The following is a 17,922-nucleotide window of genomic DNA, read 5'->3' as shown; positions in this document are numbered from 1 at the left end:
ATACACCTGTCAAATTAGCTAGAATGACAGGGAAAGATAATGTTGGAGGAGATGTGGGAAAACAGGGACACTGATACATTGTTGGTGGAATTGTGAATATATCCAGCCATTCTGGAGAGCAATTTGGAAGAATGCTCAAAAAGTTATCAAACTGTGCATACCCTTTGATCCAGCAGTGTTATGACTGGGCTTATATCCCAAAGAGATCTTAAAGAAGGGAAAGGGACCTGTATGTGCAAAAATGTTTGTGGCAGCCCTCTTTGTAGTGGCCAGAAACAATAATATTCCATAGTATTCATATACCACAATTTACTCAGCCATTCTCTAATTGATGGGCATCCACTTAGTTTCCAGTTTCTGGCCACCACAACTAGCTTCTTTATCTTAGATGTCATTAACTAATGGAAATAAGGAGAGTACAGGCAGGGAGAGGACTGTATCCCATGGAAATAATGTATATTACAACATAAATGGGTTTTCCCTGAATTATAAACAAAATTATTTCTCTATCACTTTAATTTTTTAAAATTTAAACATAGGAATTTAAAATAAATGGTGTAGAAAACACTAGGCAGAAGTACCTAGAACATAAAACACTACAAAATGGGATGCTACAGTGATTAACCAGTTGTCTCAAGATCACCACAGACATAATTCTTGTACTGTTATTTGTGAAAACAGCTATAATGTAGTGGGAAGAACTAGATATGGAGCCAGGAGAGCTATGCAAATGCCTGGTTCTGAACTAGATGACCTTAGGTCTCTAGTAGTCTCTGTGTACTTTTGTATCAAATGGGAATAATAATCCCATACCTTTCTATCTCAAGGATTGTTGAGAATCAAATTAGCTAATTTGTGCAGAAATAAAAACCATTGTTTTTCCCTCTGACCTTTCACCCTCAGTGGCATTAAAAATTGGATTCTTAGCTATGTGGGAGGAGGTAGGAGGAAGTAGGAAGAGGCAGAATCCAGAGATAGCAGCCTCAAGGGAAATGACAAAAAGATATTCCATTTTGGGGCTCACTCAAGAGTTTTAAAAGACTCAAGCTCCTCAGACAGTGTGAAAGAAGTTTCCTGACTATTCACATGAAACATGTGATGAAAATTTCTGGAACTATACAGGTGTCAACTCTTTAAGAAGCTTGCTTCAGTTGTAATGTGACAACAAAGAGTAAAACCCATTAGTTCACTCATATGCTTAACTGGACAAAGGCTCTTTTTCAGGAGTCTGCTGAAATCCCTTCCTTCTCATATGGAGATAAGCAAAAATAACATTCCTATCCTCATGGAGTTAAATAGCACAAACACAAGCAATGATAGAAAAGGAACTTGAGGGAGGGAGAATTTGAAACTGAAAATAAAAATAACAAAAAAGAAAAATATAATAGCTTAGGTGTGTAATAACATAAAACTACTCATCACTCCTTTGCAAGCTGCTCTTTGCCACTGCCTAACTCCCCATCACCCACTCCCATCCACCACCTTACAGAACAAAATCACCAATCTAGTTTAATTTCATAGGGGACTATTTTAAAATGGTGGATTCTGCCAATTGGGTAACATATCTACCTAAAATTGCTGTGGTATTAGAACTTTGCTTTGTTAAAGTTAGGGCTCAGTTGAAAACATGGATAGAGTAAGAAGTAAATGATGTAAATGAGTATTCTCTCTCTCCATGTTTTTAATTTACTGACAACCAGAAACTCCTGCCAAGTTATAAAAATTTTTATTCTATAAGAAATCCCTCCAATGTATAAGCTAATTCACAGAATCTTTCAATTCCTTAAAAACTCAGTTTTAGGTATCACCTTTCCTAACACCTTTTTTGATTCCCTCTTACTCCTCAAAATCAGCATAGTCAAATGCTATATCCCCTAAATGAATATAAGCCCCTAAAGGACTGTTTCTTCTCCCCATCCTCCTTCATCTCCAAAATCAACCAGATCTTGTACATAGCAGAAGCCAAATAAATGCCTGAACTAAAGTGACTACTCTAAAAAAGCTTGTTACATATAGATACTAGGCAGTAATAATGATAAATGACTCCAAGACCAAGGAGTTATACTCATTTACATATAATGAAAGAGTTGGACAAGATAATCTCTATAGATTCCTTCTAGTTCTAATAAATATAATTTGTATAACATTTTATATCTTCTTAGGTATTTTTAACTGACTTAAGAATCTATAGAGCAATATTTATTATCTCCATTTTCCAGGTAAGAAAACAAATTCTTGGGAAGTTATATTTTCAATTTATTGTGTCCATATTGCAGGTCTTGCCCTTAAGAAGCTAACATTCTACTTGTCTCAAATCACAATCAAGTCTAAGGCCAAACTCAAGCAAGAACAGTCTTTTAACCAGGTAGGTAATCTTCCCTTGGGGCACTAGGTGGCAGAGTAAATAGAGCCCAAGCCCTGGAGTCAAGAAGATTCATCTTCATGCCTTGAAATCTAGTTCCCAAAACTTTTTACTAGCTAGCTGTATGACCCTGGCAACTCATTTAATCTTGTATGCCTCAGTTTCCTCATCAATGAACTAGAGAAAGAAATGGCAAGCCACCATTTCAGTATCTTTGACAAGAAAACTTCAAATGGGATCATCTGGAGTCAGAGAGGACTGAACACAACATTCTTGCCCCTCATATAGTGCTACCTTCTACTAAAAGGCCAATCCATTCTCATATGAATGTAATCTAAAAATAACAACTTTCAAGTTTTTGCTCAGCCTGGAACACAAATCAAAGCAGCCTTTAAACTTCAGTTCTGTAAAAGGAGGAATTTGGACTATGTGATCACTAAGATCCAATCTAACATGTTCAAGTACCATACACGAGTATTGGATTTTCCTGATTATCTAGTTGGTAAAATTCTTTAAATACCTTGAGATTTTCTGATAATGTTTCTTACAGATTTCAAATGGGCTTAATCTGGAGTGAGAAGGCTGCAAGAAGTACTGGAAAAAACAATACTACATTGTTTCCAAAACATTTCCAAAAAGCCAAGAAGCTCTCTGCATCACTGACTAGGAGATTAGCTATATGATAGATATGGTATGATTAGGAGTTAGCTATGTGATATTAATGCTATGTGATATGTCATATTCACTCCTTAGAGGGCCTGGAAAGGAAAAGCAACACTTAATTTTCATAGGAGGCTTCAGAGAAAGCTCTTGACCCAACTTAGTCCCATAATTGCACACCACAGGAAGGACCATCAATCGAAATTCTCCACAATTAATTGAAATCACAGCCACTGGCATGCTATAATGTTAATGACATTGCTACAAGGTGAGGTAGAAAGTGCATAGGACTTCAGAGTCAGAAGGTCAACATGTAAATCCTTACTCTGACATTTATTTATTAGCTGTACCCCTTGGAAAATTATTTCACTGCTCTAAGCCTCAATTTCCTTAGCTGTAAAACAGAGAGAAAAGTATCTCATATAATGTTGCAAGAACAATATTTTTAATACCTTAAAAATACTATAGAGTTCTATTTTCTAAAACACAGGGCAGAGATGATTGTTCATCTCAAGAAACTTCAGAAATTATTTGGTACTGGCTAAGAAATAAGAGTAGTGAATCAATCAAATAGGTACACAAAACATGACTATAGTAATTTGGTGTTTGATAAACTAAAAGACTCAAGCTTCTGGGATAAGAATTCACCATTTGAAAAAATTGGTAGAAAAAATGGAAAATAGGCACTGACCAATATCTAATATCTTAAACCAAGATAAGGTTGAAATGGGTTTGTGATTTAGACATAAAAGATTAATTTATAAGCAAATCAGAAGAGCAAGGGATAGTCTACCTATCAGATCTGTAGAAAATGGAGGAATTTATGGCCAAAGAAGCACTAGAGAACATCATGAATTGCAAAAAAGATTTTGAATACATTAATTTAAACCGTTTTTGTACAAACGAAACAATGCCAAGATTAGAAGGGAAGCAGAAAGCTGTAAAACAATTTTTACAGTGTTTCTGATAAAGGCCTCATTTTTTAAATGTATAGAGAACTGCCTTAAATTTATAAGAATACAAGTCATTCCCCAATTGACAAATGGTCAAGGGATATGAACAATTTTCAGATGAAAAAATTAAAGCCATCTACAGTCACATGAAAAAATGTTCTAAATCATTACTAATTAAGGAAATGCAAATTAAAACAACTCAGGAACCATCATCTCACACTTCTCTGACAAGAATGACAGAAAAAGATAATGATAAATGTTGGAGAGGATGTGGGAAAACTGGGACACTAATGCATTGTTGGTGAGTTGAAAATAATATAACCATTCTGGAGAACAATCTAGAACTATGCACAAAGAGCTATAAGACTGTGCAAACCCTTTGATCCAGCAGTCTCACGCCTGAATCTGTATCTCAAAGAGATCATAAAGTGGAAAAGACCCCTATGTGCAAAAATGTTTGTGGCAGCACCTATGTTGCAGCTCTTTTTGTAACAACAATTGAATGGATATCCATTAGATGGGGAATGGCTGAGTAAGTTATGTTATATGACGGAAATGGAATATTATTATTCTTTAAGAAATGATAAACAGGGGCAGCTAGGTGGTACAGTGGATAAGAGCACCAGCCCTGAAATCAGGAGGAATTGAGTTCAAATCTGGCCTCAGACACTTAATACTTTCTAGTTGTGTGACCCTGGCCACGTCACTTAACCCCAATTGCCTCAACAACAACAACAACAACAACAAAAGATAAATAGGGTGATTTCAGAAAAGCCAGGAAAAGCATACAGTAACTGATGTTAAATGAAGTGATCAGAAACAGGGGAATAGTGTACCCAGTAACAAGATTATGTGATGATTAACTGTGAAGAACTTGGCTCTTCTCAACAATGTGGTGATTTTCAAGGCAATTCCAATAAGCTTAAGATGAAAAAATGCCATCTGCATTCAGAGAGAGCACTATGAAAACTGAATATGGATTGAAGGATAGTATTTTCTTGTGTTTTTTTCCCCCTTTCTGGTATGATTTTTCTTGCACATTACAAATAGGGAAATATGTTTGAAAAGAATGTACTGTATAACCTATTATCAAATTATTTGCTGTCTTAGGGAAGGGGAAGGTAAAGAAGGGAGGGGAAAAATTTTGGAACACAAAAGTTTTACCAAAAAAAGGAATGCTAAAAACTAATTTTACATATATTTAGAAAAATAAAATACTATTGAAGAAAAATAAAAAAGCTTTAAGAGTTCCTGGATCACCTCAAGAATCAACAACAAACTTCTCTGCAGGACACTTAAAGCCCATCATGTTCTGGCTCCAACCTATCTTTCCAGACTGGTTTCAAATGACCCCACTTCACAAAGTCTACATTTTAGCCAAAATGTCCAACATGAGTGAGGTTCCCTGGACACAATGTTCTCTATCTCCCATCTTCCTGTCTTTGCACAGGCCGATTACCCCAATTACCAGTGTTCTCCATCTCCCTAAAACATTACTTCATCTATACTTTATCTAGATTTTGTACTGATTTATCTATGTCCATGTTTCCCCCTCTCCCTGGTCCTAACAGAATGTAAGCTTTTTGAAAGCAAGAACTGTTTTTGTCTTTACACCTTAGTGCCTCACAAAATGTATGGAATACAGGACAATACTTAAATGCTTACTGAAGGAATGCATATGAAAAAGCTATTATTATTGTCTTAAACCCAAGAACCAAAATATGTTAACCCAAAGGTCAACAGAAAGATACAAAGTAGTAGTAAGTCAACTATAACAAATTGCAAAAAATGATATGGCATAAAAGGTATCATGCCAGTTACTCACAAAAACTAGAGGAAGTCCTTCAGGTCCTAGGAGAGGGAGGGAGAATTTACAGAAAGAAATGGATAACAAATCATAAATGGGCCCAATTAAAAGAGTAACCAAACCAATGAGATTCAGAATCCCCTTATATAAAACAGATGACAATTTCCAAAGTCTACATAGACACTATATCAGGCAGCCCACCTCATCAAAAGGAGTGGCAAGGGAGCTGAAGAAAATATAGGCTTTGGTACTATGACTAGTTAATAATTTACCTGCAATGGAAGAGCTGCAGCAAAACCCCTATAAATCTAGCTACAACCTATGAGGCTGAATTCAGTGGGGAGGTACCATATGCATATCAAAGACAAAGTCTTCAACTACCAGGATGTGTAACTGAAACATTAGCTGAACCAACCTATTAATTTTATAGATAAGAAAAAGGGGACCAAGAAGAGAGAAAGGAAACAAACATTATATACTTACTGTGCATTAGGTACTATGCTGAATACTTTATAAATATTATTTCATTTAAACTTCACAACATGTGCCAAAATGTTTGTGGCAGCCCTTTTCATAGTGGCTAGAAGCTGGAAGATGAATGGATGTCCATCAATTGGAGAATGGTTGGGTAAACTATGGTATATGAATGTTATGGAATATTATTGTTCTATAAGAAATGACCAACAGAAGAAATACAGAGAGGCTTGGAGAGACTTACATCAACTGATGCTGAGTGAAACGAGCAGAACCAGAAGATCATTATACACTTCAACAATGATACTGTACGAGGATGTATGCTGATGGAAGTGGATTTCTTCAACATAGAGAAGAGCTAATCCAATTCCAATTGATTAATGATGGACAGAACCAGCTACATCCAGAAAAGGAACACTGGGAAATGAATGTAAACTGTTATTTTTACCTTCTGAATCCAATTCTTCCTGTGCAACAAAAAATTCGGTTCTACACACATATATTGTATCTAGAATATACTGTAATATATTTAACATATATAAGACTGCTTGCCATCTGGGGGAGGGGGTTGGGGGAGGAAGGGAAAAAATCTGAATAGAAGTAAGTGCAAGGGATAATGTTGTAAAAAATTACCCATGCATATGTACTGTCAAAAAAATGTTATAATTATAAAATAAAATTAAAATTAAAAAAAAAAAAAAACTTCACAACAACACTGGAAAGTAAGTACTATTTTTAACTACACTTTACAGTTGAAGAAATTAAGGTGGACAGAAATAAATTGAAGCATTGTACAGCAAGTAAGAGTCTAAAGCCAAATTTGAACTCGGGTCTCCCTGACTCCAGGATGGTGGCCTAGATACGACACCCTAGAGTCCCAGAAGGAAAAGAGTTTTCCCAAGGTTACAAAGTATGTAGGACAAAGGGAACTAAAAACCAGGTCTTCCAACTCCAGGTTAGCATTCTGTGCAGCACACTGTACTATTCTGCTGAGTAATTCTGGGTAAATCCCTTTTCCTCTGGCTCTTGGTTTCCCTGTTCAAAATGAAGGGTGTGGACTAGATTGGATGGTCCCAAGATACCTTCCACTTCCATTTCTAGTTGAGTTTTTTGAGGCAGGACCGAGACAAAGCTAGGACTGTTTCTCTCATATTGGTTAACCAACCTTTTCTGAGAGCTTTCATTAATGGGCATGTTCCATTAGCTAATGAGGAAGAAACAGTCATGCAGCCTTGGTCACTGCAATCAGATAACATGGCTTGAAGTTGAGCACCACTGTTCTGTCATCAGCCTGCTGTTGTCCTTATTTCAGATTTGATGTTGAGGATAATTATGAAATGCTTAGCCTAGAAATTAATATTATGAGCACTATGTTCTTCTCTGAATCTAAATATAGTCCTTCGTGTTGAAAGCCCTGCTAAATCCCCTGGATGGAACCAACCCTCCAGTTTCCAGTAATTTACTATCTGTATGTGCCTGCCACTCTTTCGTGTTTGCCTGTTCATGGGACTATAAATTACTTGCTGAGGATTTGTGGTGAAATTACTGCCTGTGGTCTGTTTTAGGTATTTTTATGTGCAGTGTTATGGTTTGGGGCTTTGGAAGACTAACCTAGGTAGTGTCAGCCCCAACTCAGCATAGCAGGAATTCAAAGCAAGCCAGCCCCAAAGCTGGGTCTTTGTAAGTCAGAGATGTGTATAGAGAAACTTCTCTAATTCTAAACTCAGGGGAAAACTGTCTAACCTCTCCTGAGAAGTGAAATTTGGAAGGCTTTGGTTGCAAAGGAGAATCATGACATGGGACATAACTGACACTTCTCTGCATTCAGCACTCAATCCTTTATATACATAAATGCCCAAATTTAGTAGTAACTCCATGCTCAGAACTATATAACACAACCCCAGTTCTCAGTGAAAACTGGCTGCTTAATCTGAATATTTCAGCACAGAGAATGGTTTCTCCCTGTATTATTTATTTAGGTAACTGTGTCTGTGGAAATGTGACCACAGAAAGCATTACTGCCAAGAAAAAAGGAATCTAATGGATCTTTAAAGTCCTTTCCACCTCTGAGTATGTAATGCATTATATGATTCTTTCTAGTCCCAACATTCTATAACCCCATGCTCTTTGCTCTGGTCACTTCAGTCTCCTTTCTTCCTTTGAACCAAGCAGTACAAGGTCAGAGGCTAAGTTACATTACTTTTTAAAAGTTAAACATTTACCAAGCTTTTTTCATTTTACCTTTCCTTTACCCTAGAGAGGGCCTCCCTCCCTCCACTCCTCCTTCAGATCTCCCTTTTCCTAAGGGCAGAATCATAACAAGCATTCACAGCAAACTCTTTTCATTAAAAAAAAAAAAAAAAAAAAAAAAAAAAAAAAAAACCACTCCATCGAGCACCACAGAAGTATCACAGGATTTTAAAGGGTGAAACATAAGAAACAGGAGATATAAGAATACCACCAGTGGAAAGTGACCAAATGAATAAATTGTAACTACAAAACTACAGAAGTTCTAAAAATTAGAATTCACACTCAGTGGAAAGCTGAAATAATTGACTGCGAAACAAATTGAATTTCTGGAAACTGTGGACATACCACTAAGTTCTCAACAACCACAGTTGGATGCAGACATTTACAATGTTTACACACTTCACAAAACTCAAAGGAGCATTAGAGACCATATGGTCAAGGAATCTCAAAAATCATCTACGTCAACTCATACCACCTCCTCTCTGCAATTCCCTCATTTGACCAATTAGGAAAAAGAGCCTCAGACTGAAGCAATCTGTACAAAGTCACATATCTACTAATGCTGAAGTTAAGTCTGGACTTAGGTCTTTTGAATTCCACAATAAGCCTCTTGGTCTCTCTGCCACTCTGGCTCTCCAAACTAGTAATTCAATATTTCATAAATAAAATTGTTACTAGACCTTTCAAGGTTCTAGTAACCAGAAATTGAAACTTTTAGACAAAGCTACTCTGAAAAGCCAAAGAACAGAACAAGTGATGCTAAAGACTTGAAGCCTCCAAAGATGGAATGACATGTTCCCATCAGTCAGGATTTTGATTTAGGTCCTTTCAATTCCAAACCCAAGGTTTTTTTCACTAGGGCAATTCAAGAGGGCTTTATCGGGATTGGTACTTGGCACTTGCTCTCTCCCTAAATAAAATCTCCATTTTTTTTATAAAAGAATGAATTAAAAGAATTGTAATTTTTTATTGCCTCACAGTATTAGACTATTTTAAGGAGGGATTTTGCAAACGAGTTTCCCTGACAACTGTGTTATTCATAAAGCTTGATTCCCATACAGGTGTCCTAAGCACAAATTTTCTACTTCCTTCTAAGGAGGGAGGGGAGTAGTGGTGGTGGTAGGGAGTGGGGGGTGGGAAGAAGGTTGTCCAGCATCTGGGCTATCTCAGCCAGGTGGTCACCATTAGTCTCTATGCTGATTTTAGAAGAAATAACTAAAACCCAGGATACTCCCAAATGAGGGAGAAGGGGAGTTTTGCTATCTAAAAGAATTTTAGTAACAACCACAATTATATTTCATGGAGCACTTCTTATTCATTTTGACATTAGATTCTCCCAATAGCTCTGAGATAAATAATGCAAATATTTTCACCTCCATTTTACAGAATGAGAAATTGAGGCAGAACTCCAGTACCCAGTCCAAACAGAAGTACCAAGTTTTAAGTCTAGGCCTCCCGAATTCTACAACACACTTCCCATATCTCATCTCTTTCTCACCACCTTCCACCTCACCATTTCTCTAGTGCTCTAAAGCTGACAAAACCTTCCCTAAAATATCACTGTGAGCAGTTCCAACATCATTGCCCCCGTGCTACAGTGGAGGAGGCTGACGCTAAGAAAGGAGATGCCATGTATCACACAGCAAATGCCATACCTGATCTCCCAAGCCATCCCCCACTACTCTGAGCTGCCCTCAGGAATAGGTTAACAAGAGAATATACAGATTCTTGCACTTGAGATCTTTCTACTAATTGCATTCTCCCATCTGTTCACATGCCCTAGAAGTTAAAAGGCAACATTGTTCAACTGTACTTAAAAAAAGTTGGGGTCAGGGTGAAGAAACAAACAGCCCAGACGAAGGAAGGTGACTTAGGAAGCCACCACCCTTCTCAATACATAACCAGCCTACAAAGCACTTAGAAATCATCTTCAGTTTTCTTACTGTAAAATGAGGATCTTGTCCCTTACATCACCTACCTCACAGACTATAAGAAAAATACTTGAAAAACCCCTACATAACATGGGCATATTATTAACATCATTATTATTAGTGTTTCCATGTATAAGTCGATGGAACTAAATACTACAAATCTAAACCATATCTTGGAGTCAACATTCCTGGATTGCCCATCATTCATCAACCCTGCAATACCAAAGAAGTCATTTGTCTTTTTGAAGTCTGCAAAACTTTTCTAATCTGTAAAATGAGAGTAATTATACCTACAATACAATCTGTATCACAAGGTTGCTGGGAGATTGATATGGGAACACCAGTAAAGCATTCTGTAAAACTTCATCACATTTAGAATCTGGTTCAGACCCTGGCTTCCACAAATTCAACCAAGTTCCTTCCCCGGTGTAAATCTCAGATGTTTCTTCTGTAAAGTGACTAGGCTCCAGGCCTAAATCCTAAATAATAAAGTCAGGCATATTCTTTAGTTGTGGATGACAAGTATAACAACTGGAAGCAAACCTGTGTGGTCAATCAGCTTTATTGTTTCCTATGGATCACTCCCGGTGCTTAAGTACTGGGGATATAAAGAGAGACAAAAGACAGCTCCTGCTCAAACAGCTATACCCCGACAAGATGACAGTGAAATATTCAACATAGATACTAGAATGAAGACAGACTGGGAAAGGCTTCCTGAAGAAGGAGGCTGAGGAACTCCAGAGGCCCAGATTGCTAGCCTAGTTAGTTCTGTGACAAAGGACCAGTCCCATTCCCTCCAACAAGAGCTGCCTTACAGGTGGTGGATGGCCCCTTTCCAGGACAACCATTCCTTAATGCCTAGGCTGAGAGGCGGGGCAGGGTGGGGCCATGAGAAGGCAGAGGGTTGGCTTCCAGTACTGGCTTGGACACTTACTTGGGTGACCTTGGGGAAGTCACTTAATCTCTGAGCCTCAGCGTCATCAGCTTCCCCATCTGTAAAACAGAGATGACATAAGACTTGTAGTGTGTATCTCATGGGTTTATTCTGAGGGAAGCACTTTCTCAATGTGAGCTGTGTAAAAATGGTTTTTACTCCTTTATCTGGACAGACATCACTCCTGGAAACAATGAGGAAGCTGGACTCACTCTCAGGATAAGTGAGGGTAAACAGAAGTAGCATTCTCCCCATAGCAGGAGCAAGATCCAAATGCCAGAATGTTCCAAAGAGAATAAGGCTCCTTTCTATCTTGTTTTATAAAACATATTTCCAAGCTAACCCAACCCATTTTATCCAAAGGGTTTTAATTTATAGAGAGGCCCATGCAAGTCTCACCAAAAGGCATGCAGCCTAACAGTTATTTCCAGCCAAGGAATGGAGGTATCTGAGCTGACCAGCCTTTATAGGAAGTGGCTTAATAGGACAGGAAGTGAAATACATCATAAACCACTCTCCTACCCCTGACTCCAAGAACAAATAGCAAAATTCCTTTTAAAAAATATATACACAGATCTTCATCATATTACTCTGATACATAGTTCTAGGCAGATGAGGTATTTGGGAGAATACTCAGGTCCTAAAGAGAAACCAACTTTAAAAAGTTCGTTTCCTCATTAACCAAAGAAGTGATAGCTACTGTATCCTAAACTTGGCTCAAATAAGCTCATAAATACAGGGACTGAAATGAAACTAAACAAAAAACACCCACACTTGGTCTGAATGTAGAAAATATAACAATACCTTTAACTACTGAAACAAGAGCCACGAGATCTACAAACCTCAACAAAATAGCATTTTCGTAGTGTTTAATGGTTTACAAAAAGCTTTCTTCACAATCACCCTCTGAAAAATTCTTGAGGTTTATAATACAACTAACCAAGGTCAAACAACATCAAACCCAACCCCTTCTATTCACAGAATCATTAGATTTAGAGTAGGGGAAGGTCCTTAGAGGGGATTTTGTAGAATCCTCTTTTGAAAAAAAGAGACAGGACCAAAGAGAAAAACATGTCCAAGGTGTCCTGAGCACCAATATGTGGCAAAGTCGGTGAGAGACAAGCTCAGATTGTGCTTACACTCCAAACTCTTTCTACTACACTACACGGCCCTCATTTTTATCAAGGGCAGATCAGTATGGTTCAAGGGGAAACTGCTTACACAGTATGTAGTCTATGCAAACTCAAATTAAAAGTATGAGGAAACATCTGTATAAACAGAATTGAAAACTATATTGTCTCTGTTCTCTTTCCAGTGATGATGTATAGGAATTGGGGGGAGGGAGAGAAGAAGAGCAATCCCAATTCTAATAAACTTTTAAAAGAATTCAAATTCAGCCAGATTTCCCCTGATTCCTTGGGAGAAATGCCTGGATCTAGTCACATCTACTATAATTACACTTTTAACCTCCAATAACTAGATCTGCCTGGCCTAGCTAGAGTCAAAATCAAACAACAAATTCTTCCATCTCTCCAAAGACTCTGGAGGCAGTCTCACTCCCACTGCAAGCTCTGGTTCCCTGAGAGATTATCTATATGTCTGGAAAAGACTGCCAAGAGTGTTGAAAGAACCCTCTTTAAAAGGTTTCTGCCTATCAAATATAATGGAAAGGATTTTTAGTGACCACAAAGTCCAAATGCTAACTCTTTCCCCCACAAGGCTTACTGAATATCTTTTGGTGCTTACCCAAAGTTTTGGGTCCCCGTAGGCTGCTTTGTCTAGGCCTCTCTCGTTGTCCCCTCCTTCACCTTCGACTTCGACTCCCCTGAACAGTCCTGGACTTCTGCTGGAAGGAGTTAGAATACACCCCACTCCAAAGCCCTCCTTCACCTTCAGACTTCGACTCCCCTGAAAAAAAAAAAAAAAAACCCCTTTCAGATCTCCCTGGTAAAATCTACTTGTTTCCAAGTGCCTACTTAATTTCCCAGAATGGCCATTTTCTTATGTGAAGATAAGCATTCCAACTCTCCAAAAGAAGTTTGATAAACCAAACTATTCTGAACTCTTAAAATACCACTCAGGGCCAAACTTCTATAGACTAAGAATAAATCTATGTTACGCAGCCCACTCAAATATCCTATCTAACAGTTTTAGACTTTGTAATGAAGGTAGGGAAAGAGAAGTGAAAAAAGATTGAAAGCATAATGACTGTCTGACTTGGAATTCTAATTTGAATCTATAATCTGTTCCTACTGACCCTTCCATCCAAACACCCCAAGTCCCCTCTCTCTTTTCATCTTTGATCCAGCTTTTCAATCCAAAGCTGTATAAACAAACTTTGTCCTTCATGCTTTAACTCCAGCAGCAGTATTTCAAGGTCACTCTTACTAACGTCTGAGGCCTGCTTCCAGTAACTTTGATGGCACTGCTGTTCCAATCACAGATGCCCAAATACAAACCCAGGTCTTTCCTTCTGGCTAAGTCCTAAGTCCCGGACTTTAAGGAGGGGGAATGCCCTCTTCGGGCCCAGACAATTGCATAGTTCTGCTCTTTTCCTCTCCTGGGACTGTCCTTGCTGGTATTCAGCTTCTTGTAATGCTTGCTCTACTGCAGGCATGTTCCAGTGACCTTCATTCCTTATTTGCAAATAAGAAACAAAACAACGGGTTGCTTATATTTGTCAAGCATTTTGTGGAGGTTTATACAAAGAATGGAAGATTTCATTATCCACCTAGCTGGTGAGATTTAGCAACTCGCACTGGCTTCACATCCCCTCACAGGCAAAAATCTATCAGCTTCTGCAAGGACAAGAGACTGAGTTGCCTAGACTCAACTTTCCAAGTCACCAGAAAAATCACAGAATCTATTTAGTGCGGTATAACAAACCTTTCTGGGAAATTTTTTAAAAGGGGAGGGGGAGGGAAAGAAGATATGAAAGAAATGTATCAAATTCAGTTACTGGAAAGATACAGCAGAGAACTGTATGTGTCTAAGCGTCAATGTGTGTAAAATAGGAAATTCGGCCACTTAGATTTACTAGTGTCTTTAAGAACAAGGGACAGGTGGGTTAAAACAAAGTTCCGAAAGATTTTCTCTGGGTGAATTCAAGGCCTTCACCGTGACACCCAGAAGCTTAAGTAGGAATACTCATTTTTTCCCCCAAAAAATTCAGAACAGCCCCTTCCCAGTTTGAAAACTATAGGCTTGCAGAGCTCTAGAACACCTCACCTCCAGTAAAGCCCTTCTGGACAGTCCGGGATATTCTATGGTATATACACAGCTTCCTCACACTGAAACAAAGGAACATTATTTGGAAAATAGTTCAGCTAATTCTTGGTTTGCCCAATGCACAGAGTTAAGTGTTTGACTGCTGCTTCCTTGGGAAATGATTAATCTTTCTTCAGGGATCTACTCTTCACACTGAACTAGGCAAAAAAAATTTTTAAACCCCCCCCACCATCTCACCTCCCCCCCTCCCCTTCCTGAAGGGCATGCAGGAGCTCCACTGAGGAGCCAGGGGCAGGAGGTGCGCCGGGAAGTATGCACGGAATGCAAAGGGGCCATTTTCTGAAACAGTGCAACTTGTCTACACTCGGCGAGGCCAAAACAGTTTCGATCATTTCAACAGAAAACAAAGAAGGAAACTTACCGGGAACTGCATTAATTTTACATGGAGCTATTTATATCTCTCCTCGGACAGGGAGAAATTAAGTCACTGCTAGCCCTCCCCCCCCAAGGACGGAGGAAACAAAAGGCGCAGGAGATGCCGAGCCAGGAGCCGGGAAGGTCCACTCCGGGGCGAGGGCGAACGGCGGCCCCCCCACCAAACTATTCGCCATTTTTCTTTGTCTTTCAGCTGACCCCTGCCTCAGTGAAAAACTCCGAGGCGGCCTCCGCCGGAGCCCTGCAGCCTCCTTCCACTTTAACAGGCAAAGGCATTCAATCTATCCTGCTATTTGACACCGAGCCTCGCCTCCGGCCGCCTCATTGGCCGCGCCACCCTCCCGGAGACGGCCGCGCCGTCGCCATTGGCTCCTGCGCGTCATCAGGGCCCTCCTTCGGACACTTCCTGTTTTAAAGTTACCTTGAGAAGCAGAGCAGGGGTCAGTGGCGGAGGCCCGGCCGAGAGGCCCCAGGCGGCGCCGCGAGGCTGCTGGCTAAGCACCCCAGCACGGGCGCCGTAGCCCCCGGGCACGGCCCCGAGGGGCTACACAGGCCGCGGCAAAGCTTTTCTCGTAATTATACAGCGGGGTGGGCACCTCACCCAGCCCGGGCGCCGCTCATTGGTCGTCAGAGTTCCATTTAAAAAATTGAAGATAATTTCGCTGCTTCTGATTGGTTGCCAAAGACGTCTGTATGACAACATTACTGTCTCTTCGGGTAGTTTATGCAAGAATCCAGCAAGCTCTCCTTGGAAAGTTACAGTGGGAACTACGCTCGCAGTTTAAACGCCAGACTGGAGAAGGAAAACTCTGGAGAGCCCGAGAGACCCCGCAGAAGCACCGGGCTGCCTCCGACCCGCTTGGCCGCCCCCTGGGATGAGGAGGATCAACAGCTCCTGGAGTGCCCAAAGCTGCTTTACATAGACCTACCGAGGTTCCCAAAGAGGCAGCGCCTAAAACTTAAAACGTCTAAAATCAAGAAGGAACTGAAACACATATGCATATTCTGTTCCCAAAAAGTGGCTAATAATAATAAAACTGACAAACTAGCATTTACGAAGCATTTTAAGGTTTATAAAAATCCTTTACATGTTAACTCATTTTTCAAAGGATGCGAACAAACGTACAAAATAGGACTTTGTAAACAAAGTATTCGGTCTTATGAATAAAGCAATAAAATAAATAAATAAATAGCCAAAATGCTAGTCCGCTATCATCAAAATGGCAATAATAATTAAAGGTAATAAAATTTAAGGGGCTGTAAAGAAACAAATCCTGTACTAGTAGAACTGAAAACTGATCCAATTTTTGAGAGCAATTTTTCAGTATGCAACAGAATATAAAAGCAATCTTACTCGGACATCCAAATAATATTATAAAGGGGGGGAAATGTTGAAAAGACATCTAACATTATTTGATATCATAAAGCTATAAACAACCTAAATATCCAACAACTGAACAATTTAATAAACTGGTATATCAAAGAATCACATCTGTACTTAACAGAATTCCTAATAAAACAAATATTCAAGTAGTCATCCAACTTTTGCTAAAAGTTTTATTTCCAATAAAGGGAAAGTCGCTCAAAGCACTAAATCTAGTTTTAATCGTTGGATAGAATTCTTTAGATCCAACCTAAGCCTGGCTCTAGGCAATGTCCACTCCACGACTCCCCTCAGAGGCCAAACAATCCAACAGGCAAAAGTACCTATACTATCTAACTACAAGCCAGGATACAAAAGAAGAAAATAGTTCTTAGTTCCAAAGAGCATGCATTCTACAGGCTAAATAAATACAAAATATACAGTTATTTTAGTATAGGTGGAAAACTGGAGAGGAAGTGTCCTAAATTGAGTTCTGAAGGGAGCTATGAATCCCACAAGAAGAGGGGGGGAAATGATCTTTACTGACATTGGGGAAGGGAGGGAAGAAGCATGTTAAATCTAATTCAGATTATCAGACTTTTAAATACTTACAAACAAGGATCACAATCCTCCTAAATCTTCTAAGTTAAACACACTGCTAGTTCCAATCCTTGCAGCAATCTTTCCCTGTACTGCCTTCCTCTGAGCAGAGTCTAACCTGTTCATATCCTCTTGTGTGGTCTCATCCGGACAGAGAACAGTTCCACTTTGTGCCATTAAACAGGATGACTACAAGGCCCATAAAAAAATGTGGACTTATATTAAGTAATGTGAAAAGAATACAGAACAAGGACAGTCTGTACACTATAATTATATAAAAGAAAAAATAGACACAGAGATTGACAAAAGACAGACACAGAGTAATAAGCTTTTATGGACACATTGATATTCATTTTTAAGTGTAAACAATTACAAATAAATGAATTGGCTTTGTTCTTGTTTAAAGTACAAATACAAATTATGATTATCTTAAGCTATCACCCTTATACCTATAATAATAGCAACTATATTTTTTAAAAATAAAAAAGTCCAAAGGTGGTGAGTCACGAGGAAAGAGACACAGGAATACTCAATTGATAGGGCTGCAGGGTTGTGTAAATTTTTTGAATAACCATACAGCAGTATACACAGTCACAAACCTTTTGGCTCATCAATTCCATTGATATTATTCCCAAAATACCATTTAAAGGGGAAAAAGATATCCTTTCTATATAAAAATATTCAAAGCTGCTCTATTTGTGACAATAATTGGAAACTATATGTAATGACTATTTACTCTTAAGTACTACCACAAAACTATCAGAGTAGGAACACTGAAACAATATGGCATAGTGGGGAAAGTCAATGGGTTTACTTGGAGTGAGAAGTGTTTCACTTGAGTTCTGTCTTCATCAATTTTGAGCTATAAGACCTTGGTAAACTAAGATTCACCATCCTCATCAGTAAAACAGGGACTTTAATATAA

General features: G+C 38.9%; 1 protein-coding gene across 45 annotated transcripts in view; it reads right to left on the bottom strand.

Moving 5' to 3' along the window:
• The window catches only part of NFYC (nuclear transcription factor Y subunit gamma), an 84,873-nt gene that overhangs the window by 50,299 nt on the left and 16,652 nt on the right, over nucleotides 1-17,922 (bottom strand). For 2 of the 45 annotated variants that reach the window (XM_074305298.1, XM_074305307.1), the window contains exons 1-3: nucleotides 15,456-15,599; nucleotides 13,118-13,346; nucleotides 11,372-11,430 (exon numbers count right to left, since the gene is read on the bottom strand). The exons of 3 other annotated variants lie outside the window; for them this stretch is intronic. The gene's annotated coding sequence lies outside the window, so the exon portion shown is untranslated. Of the gene's footprint in view, nucleotides 1-11,371; nucleotides 11,431-13,117; nucleotides 14,662-15,020; nucleotides 15,337-15,437; nucleotides 15,638-17,922 lie in introns of those variants that run through there. 40 more of the 45 variants (XM_074305304.1, XM_074305290.1, XM_074305311.1 and 37 more) reach the window with 37 other exon arrangements.

The sequence above is a fragment of the Sminthopsis crassicaudata genome, chromosome 3 (genome assembly GCF_048593235.1).
Source record: "Sminthopsis crassicaudata isolate SCR6 chromosome 3, ASM4859323v1, whole genome shotgun sequence".
Classification (NCBI taxonomy): Eukaryota; Metazoa; Chordata; class Mammalia; order Dasyuromorphia; family Dasyuridae; genus Sminthopsis; species Sminthopsis crassicaudata.
The sequence above is the reverse complement of the archived record's forward strand: the minus strand, read 5'-3'. Positions and strand labels throughout refer to the sequence as shown.